Raw genomic sequence first — 19673 nt, 5'->3', positions numbered from 1 at the left:
TACTTTACACATTTGCCTTGAAGATAAGCCTGGCTGCTCGTGCCAAGCTACCGAGGGGGTGAGTGGGTCTATCTCAGAAGGTGACCTTTCCCTGACATGGAACCACAAGTCCATATTTGGCCTAAGGTACCTACCTCAGCCAACCAGGGATCCCAGGTCTAACAGGACCCATTATATCTCAAATCTGGATGACTTTACTGATCTTTATATCTCCTTCATGATGAATTTTCTTGATGAAAGTGCTTCAAAACAGCTCAAAAGTATTCCCAACAAGCACTCCAATCCCTGGTTTAACTGATCCCTTAATGAGGAAAGACACAAACTAAGGGCGGCAAAGAGATCATGGAGAAACTCTCCTTCCACAACAAACCTCAAGCAGTTGAGGATGACAAGAAGTGAGTATAACAAACACATCCATCACACCAACGCCAATCACTTTAAATCAAAGTTAGAGAATACCAAAAACAGAATGAAAAAACTCTTCAAAATTATCAAACAACAAGCAAACCACTCAACTAATCTGCACTCTACACTTAAGAACTAATTCCCTACCAATGAGGTGTTCTCTATACACTTCAGAGATAAGAAAAGAAAAATTGAACTTGAACTGCAACTTACCTTACCAAATACAAATTTTCAGACCCAGCCTACTACCTCTCCATTGTTACCCATAGCAAGTGCCCCTCTTTCTGGCTATATGGAATATACTCCAAAAAACAATGCATCGTGGAACTCTTTCTCACTGCCAGATGATAGTGTACAATTCAAAATGATAACTTCACTTAAACCGTCAAATCATTTAAATGATCCTCTGCCTGCCAAGTGCCTCAAAGGGCTTAGATCTTCCATACTCTCACTCTGGTCTAAGATAGTCCATGAATCACAGGGCTTGATTACTGATCACCTCAAAATAGGTCAAGCTACCCCCATCCATAAGAAACCTAATGCAATCTTATCTGATTCTAACAACTTCCTTCCTATTTCTCATAGCATGACTTTAACCAAACTGCTAGAAAAATGAGTCCATACAAAACTCTGCAACCATACAGAACAGTTTTAACCCCTGGATCAATTCCAATCGGGTTTTAGATCTGGTCTAATTCCAATCAGGTTTTACATCTGGTCATAGTATTGACACCACCTTAACACACATTGCTGATGATGCCTTGGTGTAACTTGACCAGAACGAACCCTGCCGAATAATACTGCTTGATCTCTCCTCAGCATTTGACACAGTCAAACATGACAACCTAATTTACCTCCTTGAAAAAAGGAAGGGGTTATCTGGCACAGTTTTAGCTCGGTTTGCCTCATTCCTACATAACAGAATGCAAAGAATCAAAGTCAAATATGCCCTGTCTAACAGTACACCGGTATCAATTGGAGTGCCTCAAGGATCCGCATTCTCACTCACGTTTTTCAACTTATACATGGAACTCCTCACTGAAATTCTGAACTGCTCTAACATACAATATCACATGTACATTGAAAATACTCAACTATACTTGAAAATCTCTTCACCGGATGACATCAAAACTCTTAACCCCTCTCTTTTGAAATCTCAACACTGGCTAACTCACAATCACCTGATGCTAAATACACTGAAGACGGAATTCCTCCTGATTGTTCCTCAAAATCACTCTGCCTCCATTCAAGACTGGCTCAAATACCTAACAGTGATCAACAGCTTTCCTCACATTGTGAACTCCACTAAATCATTAGGCTTTACTTTGGACAAACACCTATATATGCTAGACCCAATTAGTGCAACCACCAGATGAGCCAATCACCAACTCAACACATTAAGGAAACTCAAACCTTTCCTGCCGCCTGATGACATGCAGCTAGTGGTCCAATCCCTAGTCATTTCCCGCCTAAACTATGGAATTGTGACCCTGGCTGGGCTATGTAAAGTCAATCTGGACCCCCTAGGGACTATGCTGAACTGAGCAGCCAGACTCATAACAGGGTCAAGAAAACGTGATCACATCACACCAGATCTAACTCAACTAAATTGGCTCTCCCTCGAAGCTAGAATCATGTTCAAGATAGCCTGCCTGACGCACAATGCGCTTCATTACAACATTACAACTTACCTGGCAAAAAAACTCAAACTATCAGGTCTGAACCAGACCCCGAGAAGCTCTAACACTCTACTATTGAAACCATGAAAATTCAAGAAGAAGAAAAATTACAACCGCTCGTTCTCCTGTCTTGCACCCAAAATTTCGAAACTTCTTCCCCCCGAAATCAGAGCTAACCCTTCAACCTCTACAGTTAAAAAATAAGCCAAAGGTCTATTCCTGAAAAACTTCCTGCAACTATAGAACTGAAGTCACCAAACTAATGTTTGCTTCAAGTATACAGCATGGATCTACTTCTCAACTATGTAATGCTTTGATTCTTTATACCGAATATGATCACCCTATGTTTGTTTAACTTCCTTCATGGTTTTGTCTATATATTTATATATATCTATATATATATTCACTGAAAAAATTATAGGTTTCAGGCATGTTATAGTTAGAAATTAGCATTTAAAAAACCTTAGAAATTCACTGAAAAAACCATAGGTTTTAGGAACTTTATTTGAGATGTCACCACTGATGTCATCAGTGATGTCACTGACCATGTCATGAATGATGTAATATGTAATGTCATCAGCAGTGCATTGCGGGGGCGTGAGTTATAGTTAGCTGAACTAACTATAACAGGGGAATTTCTATGGTTTTGTATGAGTGAAATGTCCAACTAACTATAACGTCCCTATAACGTCCCTCTCTCACTTACTTTCTCTCTCTCTCTCTCTCTCTCTCTCTCTCTTTCTCTCTCCTTTGATGGATGCATGACGCACAATGTTATCTTGCTTTTTATCTAACCGGCTCTGATTCACAAATTGACACCCCCCGACACTACCAGAGCTGAACACGTGTAGAACCTGCGATGATGTGTGGCCATCCTGCCAATCAACACCCAATTTGAAATGTGAGCTCCGTTGACCACGTGTACTGAGGCTGAGGAGGTTCGTTTGGCTCGTGGTCAACTCTCTTCGACACACGCCAGTGGCGGAAGGTGAGCAGAGAGGCTTGTTTCCGCAGCAGCGGGCACTCACCTCCGGCCAGTGGGAGTGGATGGGGTGCAGTAGCCTGGATGCACAGCGGCAGGTAGTCAGCTCCGGATAGTGGGAGTGCATGGGGTACAGCAGCCTGGGTGCGCAGCGACTGCTATACACCTCTGGGCAGTGCATGTGTATGGGCTACAGCAGACTGGGGACCATATTATCAAGAACGGCGATAACATTATCACTGCTTTAGCGGCAGGAAACTGCCGCTAAAGCAGCAATAAGTGGCTTGATAGTATGCCCTTGAGAATTCCCATAGAAGCCCAGGTTCAGGGGTGAAGGACATCAAACCTGGGCTTCTATGGGAATTCACAAGGGCATGTTATCAAGCCCGTTATCACCGCTTTTGCGGCAATTTCCTGCTGCTAAAGTGGCAATAATGTTATCACCGTTCTTGATAATATGGCCCTGGGTGCGCAGCTGCTGTTAGACACCTCTGGGCAGTGGAAGTGGATGGGATTCAGCGTGCCTGGGTGCGCAAAGCCAAAACAGAGAATTACGCGTGTGCAGTTGTATATAGTCTGTAATTACTAATTCTATACTATCTTTCAGATAACTAAACTTAAGGGTGCAGTGTCCCGACACGTGGTTGGAGACACACAGGTGACACAAAGGTGAGCTGCGAAGATTTTCTCCAGTGTCAACACTCCCTCTCCATCTCTTACTTTCTCTCTCTCACACACTTTCTCTCTTTCTCTGTCTCTTCCTCTCTCTCTCATTCTTTATTTCTCTCACTTCCTCTCTCTCTCTCTTCCTCTCTCATACTGTTTGTCTCTCTTTTCCTCTATCTCACACTGTTTCTTTCTCTCTTCCTTGTATCTCACTCTTTCTTTCTTTCTTTCTTAATTTTTCTCTCTCACTCTTTGTCTCTCTCTCTTCCTCTCTCTCACTCTTTCTCCCTCTCTCTTCCTCTCTCTCTCTTCCTCTCTCTCTCTTCCTCTCTCTCACACTGTTTCACTCTTGCTCTCTTCCTCTCTCTCTCTCACTCTTTATCTCTCTCTCTCCTCTCTTTCTCTCTCTGTCTTCCTTTCTCTTACTCTCTCTCTCTCTCTCTCTTTCTTCTCTCTCACACTGTTTCTCTTTCTCTCTTCCTTATTTCTCTCTCTTTCTCTCTCTCACTCTTTCTCTCTTTCTTTCTGTCTTCCTCTCTCTCTTTCTCTTTCGCTCTCTCTTCCTCTCTCTCACTCTTTCTCTCTCTTCCTCTCTCACACTGCTTCTCTCTTTCTATCTTCCTTTTATCTCACTCTTCCTCTCTCCTTTTTTGGACGCATAACGCACCATGTTATTTTTCTTTTTGTCTTGCAGGCTGTGATTCACAAATTGTCGTGGGATGACACGCCATGGCTGTTCATAGTTTTATTTGTTGTTGTTTTCTTTTAATAAAATATTTCACACACAGATTTATTTGTTGTTGTTTTGTTTTAATAAAATGTTTTATATGTAAATCCATACATGACTAAGATTCTTATTTGTTCAACCTCACAAGCATCTTTTTCATTAAAACTGCAATACCAGCTGATTTGTTAGGCTCCACATTTAAAAATGTTCCTGTCACATTTGTTTGTAGGGGGTGAGTGGGGATGGTGGACAAGCAGCTGCTGCTGGGGGATGTCAGAGTACTGTTGGGTGTCTGACCTCCATCATCGTTGCCTATATTGCATCTCTTCTCAGAGACCTGCAAACCGGTAGCCTGGCTCGTAAAAGTGCAGGCCCGAGAAGTCGCACCGGAAGAGCTGCAAGCCCACCAGTGGTTCGCAGAGGGAGACTTGCGGGCCCAAGAATGTTGTTGATGGTATACTAGTGATGTGGGAAGAGGGTGCGTTACCTGCTGATGTGGGGAGAGGCAGCGTGAAAGGGGTATCTCTCACAAACAGAGCTCCGGTATGTTTTCAGAAATGCCTCGGACAGATGGCAGCTGACGGACTGAATCACAAAATGGCTTTTCAATGCTCTTATAGTAAGACTTATGAACAGTTCGTACCCTGGCTCACAGATGGACAACTACGGCCCGTCCGCTCGACCCAGAGAGGGAGAACTACGAGCCGCTCGCTCCCAAAGGAGCCGCCCGCTCCCAAAGGAACAGCAGCGTAGTAGCTCGCAGAGGTACAGGAACAGCAGCGTACTAGCTTGCAAAGGTAGACAGGTGTGAGCCGACAGACTGCCTTCTAAAGGCATACCTCCAAAGTGGTGATGTTGGGCACAGGGAGCGTGAAAGGGTTATCTTCCTACTAGTGTCCTGTAGTGGAAGTCGTGCTGCCTGGCGCTCACCTGTTTCTCCTTTATTTTTAATAAATCTTAAACCTTCTCTGCGTCCAAATCATCATTACACAGAGCTCCGCTATATTAAATTGACCCCGGAACCTTTCTTTTATATTTTCACTCCGTGCGAGGCACAAGATGGCTGCTAACACTTCCTGGTTTCAAGTGTTAGCAGCCAATCAGAGGACACTTCCTGCTTTGAAGAGTCAGCAGCCAATCAGAAGCAAGCTTGTGCTCGGGAGTAAGTCACCGACCAGATATATATATATTTTTTCCCTTTAATATCTCAAAAACTACTGAACAAATTTACACCATTTCAACAAAACCGTGCGTTCTGGACCAGGACCTTTCTCTCTGCCAAATTTGGCGTAATTCCGTTCAGCAGTTTGACCTGTAGGCTTGTCTAAAGTTTCCTATGGAAAATCCATTGAGAAAACGCATTTTCACACACCCCTTTTTTCTCATCTCCCCTTGACCAATCACCCCTAAACTTTCAAGATAGGAGCTGATCAAAAAAGAGAAACTTTTTTGGAAAATTTTGTAAAGAATCGTCAAACAATGCCAAAGTTATAAGCAGATGGAGAGCTCCATGAGGGGGGCCGCGCAACCCCCTCCCAACATGAGTGAAACCCCGAGACTATGGGGATCCCAGTGGGCACCCTCAGCCCCAGCGAGCCCCTGCTATTATTTATTAAGAAATGCACCCGGGACCTACCCACCCCAGGGTCTCATTCAAATAAAACACGGGAACCCGTGACCCCAGCACGAATTACGCTGTTTTGTTTTGGGGGGTCCTGGGGGTCCTTCTGGGACCCCCCACCAGGCCTAGGTGTTTCTACTCTGCCCCCTTCTCTTGTTTTCTACCTTTGTTTCTCTGTGACTCATATTTTCTGAATTTCTCAAAAACTACTGAACGAATTTACACCATTTAAAAAAAAAAAGTCGCTTTCTGAACCAAGCTCTACCTTTCTGCCAAATTTGGGGTAATTCCGATCGGCAGTTCGTGCTGTAACTCGTCGCAAAATTTCCGATGGAAATTAACATGGGGAAAGCGTGTTTTGGGACCCCCCTTTTTTCTCAGTCCCCACTTGATGACTCACCCCCAAACTTTCAAGATAGGAGCTGACCTAAAAAGTGCAACTTTTTGGAAAATTTCATAAAGATTTGTTAAACGACGACAAAGTTATAAGCAAATCAAAAAATGCTTTTCCTATGGAAACTAGGTTGTAATTATAACTACCTACTAGCGACCACCAGTAGGTAATATATATGTGGCTTGAATGTTTTCAATAAAGCTGTGTGAACAAGGAAGTTTTTCTGAAACGCGTAAGGCCTAAGCATTTGAAAGTGGTGTCCCGAGGCTGCCAGCTCCACCACATGATGCATCTTGCTGACAGAGTGGGCCTCATTATATCGGGCAAAATTTGTATTGATGTATAGCAGCCATGCCTGGGTCGCAAGGAGGAACCGCCGTTTGTGTCTGCAGCGGCCCTGGGGTGTCTGATGACACGTAATACAGGACTGTCAACTGGCTACATGGTGAGAGATTCAAAAAGGCAGCTGACTCGATCATGCCGTTTTCACCTACATGAGGATTGATTTTAACAGTCAGGCAAGCGGCGACACCCACTGGGGATTTAATTTGGACTGCAAATACCAGTGCTCATAGGGGCAAGACAACCACGCCCACTGTGGCTTGAATGTTTTCAATAAAGCTGTGTAAACTCACTGTCGCAACTCACCTTATTCTGCGCATGGCTTGTGAACAAGGAAGTTTTTCCGAAACGCGTAAGGCCTAAGCATTTGAAAGTGGTGTCCCGAGGTTGCCAGCTGTACCACATGATGCATCTTGCTGACAGAGTGGGCCTCCTTATATCGGGCAAAATTTGTATTGATATATATATATATATATATATATATATATTGTACAACCCAATTCAAGCGATACTGAAGAGGCGCTGACACCGTGGGAAATCCATCAAGAAAAGTTTTTATTCTTCACACCAAAGCCAAACGCGTTTCGACGGACTTGCCGCCTTGGTCACTGAACACAGGTAAGACATTATTACAGTGCTTAAATACACCTTTGGCTAGTTAACTTTTGGCGGTTAATCATAAACATAGAAAGAGTCACTGCGAGTGTTTCTTTAAATCAACAAATGTATGTACAGAGTGATACTATTTGCGCAAGCATTTAACTTTCATTGTCGAACATAAAATGTAAACATTTAAAATATGTGCTTTAGTATAGTTGCATTAACTCGCTAACCAATCAATTGAACCCAAGTGGGTAGTGGCTTCTTGTGACTACAAAATGAAACTTTATACCGCCTAAAGGAAAAACAAGCTAATATTCATCTAGGCTTGTGCCAAAAGTTTAGACCTGTGCTGTAGAAGAGTGAGCAAAAAACACAAAAGAAGTAGTCTTTCAAAATAAACAGATGAACACACAGTATTGTATTATCTAAATGCTAAATAAACTGTGTTACATTAGTTTCACTTTTATTATTGCAGATATACACTTAGAGCTTCATCCGCATTGAGTCCATTTGGAATCTTGCTATTAAGTAGCACAATGTATCTAGATTCGAGTTTGCGCAGAGACAGTAATCTGTTTCCTCCCCGAATGTTTTTTGGAACACTATCTATCACAAAATATGTGAGATCCTCACTTCTACCACTATGTGTAGTGTTTATGTGACGTGCTACAGGGTAAGATGGATCATCAGTATTTATAGCACGTAGGTGTTGCAGGATTCGTACGTGTACTTGATGGATAGTACTACCTACGTATAATTTATTGCAGGTACACTTGAGAACATACACTGCAAATTCTGTTTTGCAGGTGAAATTGCTGCGGATTTCAAAAGGAGTGTGTTTAAAAGGTAAACTAAGGCTGCGGGTGTTGACCCCAAACTTGCACGCCTTACATTTCGCACATTTGTAAAATCCATTTCTTGCTTTGAGCCAATCTGTTTTGGTGTCTAGTCTAGGTGAATTACAAACTAGCTCCTGCCTCATTGATTTTGCTCGTCTAAATGTGATTTGTGGTGGTTTGCTGCATATTTCTCCTATTATTGGATCACTTCTTACCGCTTGCCAATGTTTTGTGAGTATTCTGCGAATATTTGTGTGATAGATATTGAAACCAGTGATAAGTCTAGGTGGTGTGCTTGCTGGAGGGTCGCCTGGTGGAATGTAAATAGTTTTATCTCTTTTAAGTAGCTTTGATCTTTCCACTGTGGCACATTTGTTTTCTGCTTTATAGAGGATCTCTGGTTTGTACCCCCTGTTGTTTAGCCTGTCAAAGAGTTCTTCTTTAGCTTGGTTAAAACTGTTAGAAGAACTGCAGTTTCTTTTCATCCTCAGACACTCCCCATAGGGAATACTCTCAATCAATTTGCTGGGATGGAAACTGCTGGCATGTAGGATAGAATTCCCTGATGTGCTCTTTCTGTAAGATCGTGTTTCTATGTTGCCTTCTTGTATAAACAGTTCCAAATCTAAAAAATGAATTGACTCTTTGCTGGCAGTACTAGTGAATTTTAAATTTAACTGATTGTTGTTAAGATCTTCAGAAAACTTTAAGGCACTTTGTTCTGTGCCTTCCCACAGGATAAATATGTCATCTATATACCTGGTGTACAATTTCACATTCTCCTGTATTTCTGATGGGTACTCGACCATGAGTACTCGCTCCTCCCACCAGCCCATATGCAAATTAGCATAGCTGGGGGCGAAGCAAGTACCCATGGCCGTACCTTGAATTTGTTGATAGTGTAGCCTGTCATACAAAAAAACATTGTTGTTTAAACACCACTTGGCCATGTCTAGTAGCATGGCTGTATGTTGGTACAACTCTAATGGCCTTTTGTTCAAGAAAAATTTCATAGCATTCAGACCATCATCATGCCTAATGCTTGTATACAGGCTCTGTACATCAAGTGTCAAGAAAATACAATTATCATTCCACTGTTGATTTTCTATTTTAGTCAAAAAGTCCCCAGTATCTCCAATGTAGGAAGGTAAACTACGAACAAAGGGTTGGAGAAAATAATCAATGTATCTGCTGGTATTTTCGAAGAGACCCCCTATAGCTGAAATAATAGGTCTTCCCGGGGGACACATAGGGTTTTTATGAATCTTAGGAATAAGATACAATTCTGGGGTTACTGGGTAATCATTTTTAAGAAAATATATATATATGGATTCCTTGTTTGTCCCTCGATTAAGGACGCCACTCCACCATCGTTCGTTTCACAGAAACTTTATTAAGGAAACCGGCATTTCCCCTTCTGCAACAGTCTTCCCCGACGCGTTTCGGAGTCCTTACTCCTTATTCATGGGGTGTGCTGACATTCTAGCAAGGTTCCAAACCACGTTCTTTTATCATTGTTTTCAGCTCCTCCCCGGTGAGTCAATTATATTCTCAAAGCATGATGGGATTTGTGGTTTGGAAATTACTTTTTACCCTCCAGTGGGTTTGCTAGTTTGCCAGTATTGATTATATGTTCAACAGCCCTCCAGTGGGCTACAGGTAGAAAAAAGCACGGTTGATTAGAGGAACTTCGGTGCCATTCACAGGTTTGTATAGTTCACTCCCGTGTGGACCCTTTCATTTCGGGCGGTGCATCCTCCGCGGTGAGACTGACCGCGTAGTTACAGATTCCTTGTTTGTCCCTCGATTAAGGACGCCACTCCACCATCGTTCGTTTCACAGAAACTTTATTAAGGAAACCGGCATTTCCCCTTCTGCAACAGTCTTCCCCGATGCGTTTCGGAGTCCTTACTCCTTATTCATGGGGTGTGCTGACATTCTAGCAAGGTTCCAAACCACGTTCTTTTATCATTGTTTTCAGCTCCTCCCCGGTGAGTCAATTATATTCTCAAAGCATGATGGGATTTGTGGTTTGGAAATTACTTTTTACCCTCCAGTGGGTTTGCTAGTTTGCCATACATATATTTTCACTGAAAAAACCATAGGTTTCAGGGACGTTATAGTTAATGGGACATTTCACGTGTACAAAACCATAGAAATTCCCCCGTTATAGTTAGTTCAGCTGACTATAACTCGCGCCCCCGCAATGCACTGCTGATGACATCACATATTACATCATTCATGACATGGTCAGTGACATCACTGATGACATCTCAAATGACATCACTGATGACATCACTGATGACATCATCCAGTGACTGTGTGTTTCTCTAAAGTTTACATATATTTTATATGTATGCCAAGGTGTTTTGAAGAATGAGTGGGTGCTTAAGTGACTGGATGGAGGATTTAGTATGTGTGTGACTGACTGTATAAGTGAGTTATTAAATGTATCTTACTGAATGCATGGATTAGTGACTAAACTGTCTGAATGTGTGTATCAGTATGTCTGTTGTTGTGTAAGCTGCTGCATGTGTTGGTTAGTAGCTACATGAGTGTCTTTATGGGTTATTGATTGGTTGCCTGAGTATTTGTATGGGAGACTGAGTGTCTGTGTGGGTGGGTGGGAGGTGTGTGATTCTGTGCATAGATGTGTGAGTGGTTGATTCACTGGGTGTATGGGTTCAAGAGTGCATGTGGAAACAGCTGTATGGGCAGGTGAGTGTGTGTATCGGTGTGTTGATGAGAGATTGGATGTCTCAGTGGTACATGTCCAAGTAACTACATATGTAAAAGGCAGTGTATGTGAGACTTGGAGTATATAAATGACTATACGTGAGAGTCAGTGACTGTGAGAGTGGTTGTATGGATGAGTATGTACTTGTATCAGTGATTGTATAAGAGAGTAAATATGTGTTAGTATATGTTTGAATAAGTGAGATGGTGTGTGTATAACTGTATAGGTGAGGAAATGGGAGAGTGATTGATTCTTTGCATGACTGACTAGGTGTGTGAGTAACTCCATGGATGAGTGGCAGTGTGTGAGTGTCTGTATAGGTGTATGAGTGCATATGATAGTGTTGTATTGATGAGTGACTGTATGTATGAGTGATTGTATGGGTGTGTGTGTAGACCTTAGAATCAGTGAGTGGGTATGTAGTAACTGGTATTGGTGTGTCTATGGTTTCAAAAATGGTATATTTTAGAATGGATGTATCAAAGGTAATATTAGGGTGTGAGGAGGTGCATCGTATTATCACGTGGATGATGTCATCAGTGATATCATTGATGTAATTTGAGATGTTATCAGTGATGTCATCAGTGATGTCACAGACCATGTCATGAATGATGTAATATGTGACGTCATCAGTAGTGCATTGCAGGGGTATGAGTTATAGTTAGCTGAACTAACTATAACGGGGGCATTTCTATGGTTTTGTACAAGTGAAATGTCCAACTAACTCTAACGTCCCTGAAACATATTGTTTTTTCAGTGAATTTCAATGGTTTTTTAAATGCTAATATGTAACTATGCCTACAAAGTTATGACATGTGAAGAAAGAGGAAGAAAAGCACAGTAAGAAGCAAGACAAATCCAGAAAGAGGCAACAGAAGTCCAGAAAGACTAAGAAAAGTGCAGGAAGAAGCAAGAGATCTGCAGAAAGAACCAACAGAGGAGCAGAAAGTCCTCCTGTGCCCCCAACTTTTTAGTGACGGGTACTGGTGGTAACTGACTCTGACTAACCAGGACCAGAGCCAGTGCTATGCTAAAAGACACTTAGAATACAGTGAAAATACCTACATACACTAGGGAACACTATGAATTGGGGTACCCCTGTAATGAGCATGACCTCCTCTGTATTTGCCATGAGTTAGTACCTGGGTCATTGCATGAGGACATGGGTAGTGACTGGATGATTAGAGTGCTGCAAGGACAGTGCATGGTGATTTTATAACTGCTTGGGTTTTGGTGGAGTAATTGGATAAGTACATGATGCTGGATGGGTGATTGGAAGAGTGCATGGGTAGTGACAGAGGGATTTCTGGAGTGCATGGGTACAACCTAGGTATTTGGAGGAGTGAATCAGTACTGTGTAGATGGTTAGAGGTTTGCATGGGTAGTGCACAGGGGATTGTTACAGTGCATGTGTTAGTGCCTGGGTCACTCCATGATTACATGGGTACTGACCGGAAGATTAGAGTACTGTAAGGAGAGTGCATAGTGAATTTATAAGTGCCTTGGTTTTGGCGGAGTGATTGGATAATTACATGGTGCTCGCTGAGTGATTGGAGGAGTGCATGGGTAGTGAAAGGGCAATGGCTGGACTGCATGGGTACTGCTCAGGGTATTGTAGCAGTGCATGAGTTAGTGCATGGGTCACTGCGTGAGTGCATGGGTAGTGACTGGATGATTAGAGTGCTGCAAGAAGAGTGCATGGTGAATTTATAAGTGCTTGGGTTTTGGTGGAGTGATTGCATGAGTACACACATGTCCCACTAGGCCCCGCCCCCTCCTTTCACCACCGTGCAAATGCGCCCCCTGGTGGGTTTTAATTTGGGGGATTAATTCCTCTTGAATCCTGAGGGTCCCTGGGGGCGAACTAGCCCACCATGTACCTCTAGTAAGCACCACAGAGCTGCATTACAGAGAGGTGGTCCGAGGCCACGCCCCTTTTTACACCTCTCTGCAACGCAACTCTGTGCCACTTACTGGATGTACTTGGTGGGCTAGTTGGCCCCCAGGGACCCTCAGGATTCAAGGGGACTTAATTCCCCAACTTAAAAGGTGCCATAGGGGGCGGTTGCACACTTGTCACTTCAGGCCATGCCCCTCCCTGCACCACTGCGCAAACGCACCCCCTGGTGGATTAAGTGGTGTTTCTGTAGTGTAGGGGATCATCCTGTGGTTACTGTTTTAGGGTTTATGATGGTGCAGTGGTGTTTGGGTAGTGTACAGGGTCGTGCTAGGGATAGTGTTTTACAGTTTAGGGTAGTGCAGTGGTGTTTGTGTAGTGAAGGAGATCATGCTGGGGGTAGTGTTTTAGAGTTTACGGCAGTTCAGAGGTGTTTGGGTAGTGTAGGAGGTTGTGCTGGAAGTAGTGTTTTAGGATAGTGCAGTGGTATAGGAGATCGTGCTGGGAGTAGTTTTAGTGTTTAGGGTAATGCAGTGGTGTTTCTGTAGTGTCGGGGATCGTCCTGTGGTTACTGTTTTAGGGTTTAGGATGGTGCCGTGGTGTTTGGGTAGTGTACAGGGTCGTGCTGGGGATAGCTTTTTACGGTTTAGGGTAGTGAAGTGGTGTTTGGGTAGTGTAGGGGGTCATGCCAACGGACTGACTCACAGAGATCCGAGCCGATGGACTGGCTTCAAAAGGCATAGCCGCGACCTGGTGATGTCGGTAGAGGTAGCGTGAAAGGGGTATCTCACACAGACACAGATGCCAGTGTTGCCTCGTAGAGGAAAAACTACAGACCCAATGGCTTCTACACGGAGAGATACGAGCTGACGGACTAAGTCACAAAATGCCTGACAACACTTCCTAGTTTCAACCATTCACAGCCAATGAGCAGCAAACTTATGCTTGTAACACCTCAACCAATCAGATGTCAGAATTCTCAAATATCGTTATCTGTAAAATTTGTTATTTCTCAAAAACTATTGAACGGATTTACACAATTTCAACAAAAGCGCTCTTTATGGACCACAACCTTTCTCCCTGCCAAATTTGGCGTAATTCCGTTCAGCAGTTTGACCTGTAGCCTTGTCTAAAGCTTCATGTGGAAAATGCATAGGCAAAACACATTTTGTGACTCCCCTTTTTTCTCAGCCCCCTCTTGACCAATCATCCCCTAACTTTTGGAAATTTCGCAAAGATTCGTCAAACGACGCCAAAGTTATAAGTACATTGAGGGCTCCAGGGGAGGGGCCACGCAACCCCCCTCTCAACATGAGTGATGCCCCGAGACTGCGAGGACCCCAGCGGGCCCCTGCAGCCCCAGCGAGCCCCCGCTATTATTTTTTAAGAAAAGCCCCGGGGACCTAGCCCACCCCGGGGTCTCATTAAAATAAAACACAGGAACCCGCGACCCCATCGCGATGTGTGCCGATTTGTTGTTTTTTTAAATGTTTGTTTGGGCTCTGGGGGTCCTTCTGGGACCCTCTGACCAGGCCTAGGGAGTCAGGGTGTTTCTACCCTGCCCCCTTCTCTTGTTTTATACCTTTGTTTCTCTGTTTTCTAGTGACTCGCTTCTATCGGGTCACAAGATGGCTGCCAACACTTCCTGGTTTGGAGTGTTGACAGCCAATCACAGTGAAGCTCGTGCACGGGACTTAGGCTCCGCCCATATATAAAAACTTTTTTTTTCTAATTTCTCTGCAACTACTGAACGGATTTACACCATTTAAAAAAAAGGTCGCTTTCTGATCCAAGCACTACCTTTTTGCCAAATTTGGGGTAATTCCGTTCAGTAGTTTCGGCTCTAGCCTTGCACAAAGTTTCCTATGGGAAATTAATTTTTTGACTCTTATTCTTTGAATTTCTCAAAAACTACTGAACGGATTTACACCATTTAAACAAAAAGGTTGCTTTCTGAACCAAACTCTACCTTTCTGCCAAATGTCAGGTAATTCCGTTCAGCAGTTCGGCCTATAGCTCGTCGAAACCATTTCCTATGGAAATTAACATGGTGAAAACATGTTTTGGGACCTCCCTTTTTTCTTAGCCCCTGCTTGACGAATCACCCCCAAACTTTCAGGATAAGAACTAACCTAAAAAGTGCAACTTTTTGGAAAATTTCATAAAGCTTCGTCAAACGACGCCAAAGTTATTAGCAAATCAAAAAATGCTATTCCTATGGAAACTAGGTTGTAACTATAACTACCTACTGGCGACCGCCAGTAAGTAATATAAATATAAATAGTTTAACTGGAAACTTCTTCTGAAATGATTGACCTCTGTCGACACTTAAATTGCTGAGGAACCAAATAAACTGTGATTTAATGTCATATATTCAAACACCCTCTTTCCCTTATTATGAAATAGGCATTGCTTTTGTCATTCCCCCAGCCAATGATTATTTGCAAAGCCTCCTATAACCTGTTATTGCTTATTTTTCCTAACCCTATACTTCACTCTCCTCCGAGAATGTTGTAGAGATTCTTATCACTACTTCTGTGGTCTATAAAATGCATACATCAAAGCATCATTATTAATGTAATTATCGAACTGTGAGCTGAAAAATACTTCAATAAATCGCATTGTATTCTTTTGAAGATAAAAGCACAGCATGAGACTCCAAGATATTATTTATGTGTTTTGATTTGAAAAAGAAGACAGACTAGCAGCGCTGCCAGTAAATCACACCATCGTTTCAGCAACTCAAAGCTTTCTTTGCATGAAAGAATAAACGGCGAAGGAGACAGTGGACAGGCATTGCTGCGACAGTGTGAATGTAAATGAAGAATAAAGATAGTAATAGCCATGTTTGTTGTAGGAACAAATCCGTCAATCACCGCCAATTCCATATTGAAACACAAACCAATCAAAATCAGACTTCGGGGTATTTTAGGTTGCCAACAGATGCATCCTACCTGGTCTCAAAAACTATTTGACAAACAAACTGAAAGATTGTCACAAAAACTGTCCACTGACCAGTGATGCAAACCTCATGTGTTTGTTTTCGCACAGAACACAACCTTTTTTCATTGAATGTCTGTGTTAAATTATAGGGCATAACGTATTGGTGAGCATACAAGGACGTGTTTAGGCATCTGGGACAGTGCTGTTCGTCGGTACCCTTTAGTGAAGTGCAAAGGGGTGCAATATGGGTATTGCAAGATTTCATGTTCAGGAATGGTTTCTGTGAGGGGGTTTCATGCTAGGCAGGAACGTTTTCACTACAGTGCAATTGCACACAGTTCTTTGATGCAAGAATCTGGACAATTTTAATACCGTGTCGCACTGCTTGATCAATGCTTCTCCGAATCCTAGTTCAATCAATTCATTATTTAATAATGTTTATTTTTCAGACTTTTCAGAAAACTCTTTGGGCAATATTATCAAGGATGGCGTTAAAATTATCGTCGCTTTAGCGGCAGGAAACTGCCGCTAAAGCGGCGATAATGGGGTTGATAATATGCCCTTGTGAATTCCCATTGAAACCCAGGTTCACACCGGAACATGGGCTTTTATGCGAATTCACAAGGGCATATTATCAAGCCCATTATAGCCGCTTTAGCGGCAGTTTCCTGCTGTCCTTGATAATATGGCCCTTTATTTTAGTTGTGTTGTTAGCTGATGAGTGACTGACTCAACATCCTTCCGAACAAATGGAAACAAGGCTATTAGGCGGAGCTACAGACGCCGTGGTGTAATAATGAGGCTTACAATTGAAGAACCCCTTCTTTTATAGCGCGGGTAATAAATACAGAGTCATTGAGGGGCATATTATCAAGCACGGCGTTAAAATTATCGCCGCTTCAGTGGCAGAAAACTGCCGCTATAGTGGCGATAATGGGCTTGATAATATGCCGCAGAGAATTCCAATAGAAGCCCATGTTGACACCAGAACATGGGCTTCTATAAGAATTCTCAAGGGCATATTATCAAGCCCATTATCACCGCTTTAGCGGCAGTTTTCTGCCGCTAAAGTGGCGATAATTTTAACCCCGTTTCTTAATAATATGCCCCTTTGAGAGTAGAGAATAAGAGTACTGGAGAAACGAGGATTTAATACAGCGGCACAAAGGTAGTGAATTTGTGTTAAAAAATGCAGATCATTTGTACTGATTTTATGGACTGGGAAAGAGCAAAATTTGGTGTTTATATATAAAAACTATCATAGGAAACCAAGCTAACTCAAGTAAACTCTTAATACTGAAAATGGATATACCAATATTGATGTCAAACTAGGCAAGCCAGATTCAAGAGGGGACACATGGTGTAGGTCAGCCGCGGTCAGAGCAGGTAACAGCGGTGACGGGTGGGGCCACGTGGGGGGGCGATTTCGAGGCACGATGCCGAAGGAAAACAATTTTTTTATTCAATTTCCCTCGGCATCGTCCCTCAAAATCCCCCCATGCAGCTCCACCACCCCACCGCTGCTACTTGCAGAGACCGCGGCTGGTGTAGGTGTTGGCCATCAGGCGGCTGTGTGCGGACACTCACTGGGACAGATTCATAAAGGACATTTGGCTGTAAAAATAAGTTTACGGCTGAAAATACTTCTAGTTATGCCTGCCAGGAATTCAAAATGGATTCCTGGCAGGCACAAGTGTTTACTACTGTGGTTGTCCCCGCAACACTTGTAAATCCCATGCAAGGAATGGGAAATGGCATTAGAAAGTGTGGTTCTCCTTTTGTGTTTGGGGGCATTTTAACTGAAATCCAACCCTTTCCTGCCCATGAAACGGTTGGATATTCACTCCAGCCAAGAGCTAGAATAACTCCCCTTTCAGAATATGGAATGTATCACCCAGATTTAAGGAAAGTGTTTTCACCACTAGGAATTTTTTTTCCCCGGCGGACGAAAAAAAATGGCCATTTGGATGTCCCTTCCACTCTGAGGAATTCCACTCAGCGGGAATAAAGAGCCCCTCTGAAGAGTTCAGTTGTTTTCTGAGTCCTAGGAAAATTGAACTTTGCCTGCACGTCTACACTTATCCTCATGAATCACGCTCATAGTGATACTTAACAATGCGTTCTATTGATCTTTCCCACGTCTAATGTCATTAGACAAATGCGTGCACTGACGAATGGCTCTGCTGGCCACAGTATCAGATGGCTCTGTGGAATTGAACTGGTGGAAAACTCTGCTGTCTAGGTCTGACTCTCTGACTTATCTCTATTGTTTAAACCCTGAACTTTTATGTTTTGTGGAACCTGAGCAATCATTTTTATTTCGGGGACTCAATCCTATCCATGCTGTGTCAAGTGAGAGATAGATCTAATGTCTGATGACAAACTTTTAAGTCCTTTGTAACCTGAAGGAAAGGTCTGTTCTCTTCAGCAAGTTTCAGTAAAATCTGTGTATCCTGGGAGGTCGCTCTGTTTAAAGACAAAGCCAGAGCGATCTTTGCTACTAAGGGGTGGCATTGCTGTGCGACATCTATGCATGTAGGTTTTAACAGGTCCAAGATACAAATCCATCTAAAATTCTTGTAACTGTTATATTTGTGACCACGAATGATGAACCTGTTTTCTGTAGCTGAGACTGGTAGAGTTTGCATAACCAGAGGGAGCTGCCTACTGCTTGAGGCCTGTCTGTGAGTTCTTAGTTACCCCAGAGACATCTCTGGATATCCCATGTATCCTGAGGGGTAGGTATCTTGTTCATTGCCTGGTTTTGTTGCTTGTTAAGCTGAAGCTTTTCGAACCTGAGACGAAGGCCTGCTTTGTATTGCTGGAGGGCGTTAAACATGTGTAACCTAGGAAATACCTTCTCAATATGAATTCCGGGAATGTAAATTATCTATCTTTTGACAGATAACCCGACTCTCTGAGGCCTGGAATAGATTATGTGTCTATTGTAAAAGGCTTTAGATTGTATTTCACCAGATGATTATAAAATTGAAATTAATGAAATTGGCAAATGTCAATGCACATTTACCGAGAGGCATCTTGTTGCTAGCCTGATGAAATAGTCTTAGAGATGAGTCCAGCAGACCAATAAAAGGTATTGCTTTTTAGTGTTTAGCAAAAAGCACTATAATTCATAATACAACATACTGGAAAAGGGAGGTGGTTTTCACAACGTTAGAACCAAAGCAGAAAAGGCTATACTTTCCATAAAACTCAGCCTGTAACGAGGAACCAATGACACAAGATTGCAAGCTGACCATAGAGACTGCAAAGGGGCACATCACAAGTAAAGTTCTGTGGGATAGTAGCAACACTTTAAATTCAGTCCTCCATTCCTTTGGAAGCCAGTGCAGGTTTTGACATGCCTTTCACTCATGTTCACATTCCCAAGACCCAGTTGTAATTTGGTCAGAACTTTGGTGGGGATCCTCAGATAGCATGCGTTTGGATAGCTGAGTCTAGATAAAATGCTGGCACCAGCCTCTGGGCCTTTCATCAGCTGTGAGAAGAAGGACATATTTTTTTGTTGCTTTTTTTGCTATTGAAGTTGCAAGAAATATGCTGTGGTGGCTGGTAGGACTTGGCTTTAGAGGAGAAGATCTAGTCAAATCCAAAATTAGAAGAGGCAAAAATGAGGTCAATAATATGCACTCATAGATGAGTAGTCCCTCTAACCTTAACATTATGTTAAGCTTAAGGTAACAGATGAGCTACAAAAAACTTTATACATATCTATATTAGGGATAGTCATACCAGAAGTTGAAATTTTCAAGTACCATTCCCTTTGTGAATTTAATCACTAAACAGCAAATAACAACCAGTCATTTGCCCTGAACTG

Source organism: Triturus cristatus, chromosome 5_2 (genome assembly GCF_964204655.1).
Source record: "Triturus cristatus chromosome 5_2, aTriCri1.1, whole genome shotgun sequence".
Lineage (NCBI taxonomy): Eukaryota > Metazoa > Chordata > Amphibia > Caudata > Salamandridae > Triturus > Triturus cristatus.
This window is presented reverse-complemented; position numbering follows the sequence as displayed.